At 39.5% G+C, this 5,000-nt stretch overlaps 1 long non-coding RNA gene across 1 annotated transcript in view; it reads left to right on the top strand.

Annotated features, from left to right (window-relative positions):
* Positions 1 to 4,373, top strand: part of LOC138052300 (uncharacterized) — a 10,458-nt gene extending 6,085 nt beyond the window's left edge. The window contains exons 2-4 of the long non-coding RNA XR_011133038.1: positions 3,738 to 3,809; positions 4,058 to 4,129; positions 4,306 to 4,373. This is a non-coding gene — a long non-coding RNA (uncharacterized lncRNA). The remainder of the gene's footprint in view (positions 1 to 3,737; positions 3,810 to 4,057; positions 4,130 to 4,305) is intronic.
* The last annotated feature ends 627 nt before the right edge of the window (positions 4,374 to 5,000 follow it).

The raw sequence follows: 5,000 nt of genomic DNA, 5'->3' as shown, positions 1-5,000 counted from the left end.
GGAGAACACGATGAAGAATTTCCTTTGCATTGGAAACACCCGCCTTGTAAGCCTCTTAAGGCTTCTCAATGTGTCCAGTGAGTTACACAAGCTTACAAAAGGCAATAGGCCTGGCCCTCCAGTCTCTTGAGTGAACAGTCCTAGTAGGGAAGCCAGAGCGTAGGCGTGATGTGCCCATTGCAGTCCTAGAATATTGGACCTACAGAGAAGAAATTTATCTGCATAACGGTCTCCTGTTCAAGAGTCAGCGCATCATTACCATTGAGAACGGATATCATTGCAAGAAGCCATGCTATTCATCTCGTAATTGCAGAATGTTTGCGAAACGCTAGAGACGTCTCCTTCTGGCCTGGAAGGAACAGCGATAAAAAGCAAGCAACCACCTATTGTTCAGTATGTGCAGAATTTCAAGCAAGGAACCCAAATGAGCCATTGCAGACGCCGAAAATTGCATTTCGTCCTTGGAGTCCTCTGGTCGTAGACATGTTTACCCTTCAGAGGAAAGAGTACATTTTTCTAGTAGACCACTGTTCAGACTTTCATTAGAAATCTGTGACCCAACTTCGCCGTGAAAATTACCATGAAAATGTTCAAGAAAACACTTCGCAACGACAAAACACCCTGACTTGTCTTACTGGGGTAGCACTGGATCAAGTCCAGCAAAGCGAATGATGACTAGTCGAACTAAGACCCGTATGCCGACAGCTGCAACCCTTCTCTATTTTCCGGTCGAGGACGAAGTAGGAAGTAAAATAAAGCAGAAGAGACAGAAAGCAAAGCCTTATCGTAACCAGTCTGCAAAGCCTTTGCCGTAGAAATTTGGCAAGATGTCAGGGTCGCTCAAGTAGGGGAAGGAAAGAGTAGGCAAACTGGGTCTCTTGTCGATCAGTTGTCTTGTGAAGACTGGGACAAAGATAATGCGTCGGAACAGGCAGTTTCTCAAGCACAGGAACGGTCAGCAACAAAAGTAGGCCCAGACAGCAGTGCTAAAGTAGTAGATCCTACTTGTGAAAGTGTTCCTAAATTGCATTTCCAAGCAAATACCAGTTCAAGTGTTCCTAATGCTGCAACTAACCCTGTGTTAGAACCCGTGGCAGAGCCATCATCTGGTCCTCCACCCGTAAAGAACACCTACGCTAGGATTGTTTAGCTGCCTAAGCTTTAAGACTGTTGTGGACACCTACTTGTTGAATAAAAAAATCTCTTGGTGTTATTGTTTTTTTCAATTACTTATTTTGTTGTTGTTTTTATTTTTTTATTTTCAAAGTGTGAGTTACTTTTTTAAAAAGGAGAAGATGGTACGATAGTGAATTATTTTATATTTTTTGTCTTGTATATATTTTCGTGGTGATTGTCATGTGATCTTTGTATAGGCATATTTGGTAAAAAAAAAACTTGTAAACTTAAGGTTGTTCTGTTTAACAAGTCAATCCTGTTACTTGGCCACAGTGTATTCAGGACAGCAAAACCTCGAACAAAAGGAATGTGACTTTGTACCACAAGTGGGTGTTCTACTTTATACTTGAGGCGGTCCCGAGGGCGACGGCAACGACCAAGTGCAATAAAACTCCTAACGGTCAGCCCGCCAAGCACGCCGGGCAGTCGAGCCCCTCCTCACAACTAAAGCAAATTCACAAAGGGCAATATGGCCTATCCAAGTCTAAATCCGTAAGGGGAAAAAAAGAAAAGAAATCCGTGGCTCAATAAGTCCCAATCATGTCCAAAAATCGTAATTGCCAGATGAGTCCGCCCTGTGTCAAAAACCGTGATAAACCAATTTGAGAAATCCAAGACCTCAACAAGTTCCAATCGTATCCAAGAATCCTAGATGGGTACGGTCTGAGTCGAAATCCATGAAAAACCATTATTTCATTTATCCAGTCAAAACTCTTCTGATTTAATCCTTTTTGTTTATTTCGGTTACTTCGGCTTTTTTTCTCTCTTTTTTAATTATCCACTTCACTTTTTTTTTTCGTGTTGAAGATTATCGTTGCCTTCTTTCAAACAACTGTTCATGGTTTGAAGTTCTTCATTTTTAGCGGAGCTTCGGTCATTGATTTTGAGTCACTTCCTCACTTCTCAGTCCTTCAAATTGTTTTTTTTAATGTATGCTTCACGTGATCCTGAAAGCTGGTGTTGGTATGTGTAATGCGTTTTCCGCGGCCAATGACAGCTATGCCACCACCACCTTGCTTTCCAATACACGAGAGACGTCAAAACTAAATCATGCTTGTGGCCCTATGAGTAGCTCTTACTTATTAGCTATTTGCTGAAAAGCACTGTATTATTTCGTCTAAAGACCTATTCAGGAGAAAAGTCCTAGTCAAACAAAGGAACTTGAATGTGAAAGTCGTTCCTGTGGATATGGTAGAACTAAAGCTTTTCATCTGACTATCAAAATCCTCGCATAGGACACTTGTTGGGTACGGTTTGAACTGCTCAGGATGAAGGTGATTTAAACCTGAACTCAGCAAACAAATTGATCCTGTTAGTCTAGCATTACACTGTTAAACTTTTACCGATGAAATGATATATGAAATGGATCATATATGAACTGCGGATATGTAATCAAGTGAAGCTATGATCCTCGCAGTTATAAACGCAATTTTTGCAATTGCGTAAAGAAGCCTGAAAATTTCAGGACTTCAACGGGGTTTGAACCCGTGACGTCGCGATACCTGTGCGACGCTCTTACCAACTGAGCTATGAAGCCACTGACGTTGGGCTGTCCTCAGAATTTTTGGCTGTCCTCAGAATTGATCCTCGCAGTTATGAACGCAATTTTTGCAATTGCGTAAAAAAGCCTGAATTCCGTTGAAGTCCTGAAATTTTCAGGCTTCTTTACGCAATTGCAAAAATTGCGTTCATAACTGCGAGGATGATAACTTAAACTTTATAAACTTTTACCGTTATGTCAGTTGTGTTTTCTGTAATATGTTTGGTTAGTTGAATTTATCCGCTTGTAACGAACATTTAATCTCTAAAGAATCATTGAATCGATAGTTAGATATGTTGTGGTTTGATTTTTTTTTTGTTTTGATTTTTTTTAAAACCAGTTAATTTGTATATGTAACAGGACTACATGCTGTCCAATTTGGAAATAATTGGATGAGAAAAATTCTGAGGACAGCCAAAATTGGACGAGGCCGTAGGCCGAGTCCAGTTTGGCAGTCCGAGGAATTTTTTTAATCAAAATATATAATTATTTTTGAAAGCAGTTTGAATTTTTTAAAGTGGTATTTTTTTAAATCAACGGTCTAAAAAGGGCTTTTTCTTTTTCTTTTTTTTTTTTTTTTGGGGGGGGGGGGGGGGGGTTTGAAGTTAAAAACCAGGGGCTTGGTTGGTTTTAGTGGGTTAAAAAGAACTAGACATCTTTTCCTCCCTCCTACTAACCTACCCCACCCTGATTCTCTCCATTACCTCCATCCTACCCCACCCCTCCTTCCCCACCCCTCCGTCACACATCTGGTGATGATGTTTGAAACATCGAAACATGTTTCTTTAATTCAAAAGTGTGGTTGCACTTTGAAAATAATTAATTCAATCTATTTATTTTTAAATAAATTTATCCATTGATGGCTCAAGCCAGAAATATTTCAAAACTGCACTGCTATGAACTCAATACGCTCTCTGTTATTTACACCAAGAGGTAGAAAGGGTAACAAATTATTTACCATGAGGTTAACTACTTTACTCATGAAAACCTATTGACATAATTTTACTCTGTTTTGCTTCAGATTCCTACAGAATAATAACATCATTTTTTTGACGAATGCAAGTTTTGCAAAACTTGAGAATCTTGAATATTTGTAAGTAAGACCAGTGAAACATATTTTAAAGCATAGCTACCATGGAATAATACCACACCATTTTAGCTATCCGACGGGAACAGCCTTGGGTGAACTGCTTCCTGAAAACTAATTGCAATATCCCTTTTCGCTGTAAAATAACACATTTCCTCCCCCTTTAATTGCCTCTCTTACCGAAAACAATAGTCGTTAGAAACGTAATTTGTGCAGGCAATTTATTATTTCAATCAGCAACTTTTCCGTTTTAGATTATTGAATGGAAACAAACTTCAAGAAATCCCAGACGGGGCCTTCAGGAATTCAAAGCATCTTCGAGTAATGTATGTCAGTTAAATCAGGCCAGAAGCGACTATACGCGATCTCTCTTGCGTCAAATAGAGAAACGTTAAATTATGTTTTACCTTTTCCTTATCTCAGATTCCTTGTCACTCACGTAACTTTAAATCTGTGGAAAAAAGTTACCGACTTACTTGATTATTTTTTGATTCCCCAACAGAATGCTTTCTGACAACCCTATCAACACAATTGGAGAGCGGGTGTTCACTATCCAAAACCACAACCTAGCAATGTAAGTCATACAAGATGTCAGCGCACCTGAAGTAGTTACTCAGGCTGTAGGCCACTCCCGGGTTCGACGCCCAGTCGGACCAACATGATAAAAAAGTGCTGCTATTATAATTACATCAGTGATTGGATAGAAGTTTAATCTTTACGGTTAAAATGCCCACAACGTGAAAAAAACTTTTGCGAAAAAATGTTTCCATTCCGACGAACAAGAGATGAATTTTCTACGATTTTTTTAAAAGTGTTCAAATTGCCTGCCATTTTAAAAATTGGCACAAAACTCGCTCAAGTGTACTCTGGACATATGACCTATTTGAAAATCCTTGGTTTCGCTGTTGCATTCGCTTCCGGATTAAGAGGCACCTTCCTCGATGATTGACATAGACATGATAGATCTTTTTTTAACTGAAAAATACTGAAAACGATCACAGACCGATATCTTGGCGTTGATCACCTATAAAACATTGGGACCCACGCCAACAAGCGATACCTTGGCGTTGATGACCTATAAAACATAGGACCCACGCCAACAAACATTCCTTAATCTACATCACAGTGATCCCTTGAAATCCTGACCAGCTGAAGGGGTGTATCAAACAAAAGTACGATTTTAAAGATCGTACAAAA

Source organism: Montipora capricornis, chromosome 6 (assembly GCF_036669925.1).
Source record: "Montipora capricornis isolate CH-2021 chromosome 6, ASM3666992v2, whole genome shotgun sequence".
NCBI lineage: Eukaryota > Metazoa > Cnidaria > Anthozoa > Scleractinia > Acroporidae > Montipora > Montipora capricornis.
The sequence above is the reverse complement of the archived record's forward strand: the minus strand, read 5'-3'. Positions and strand labels throughout refer to the sequence as shown.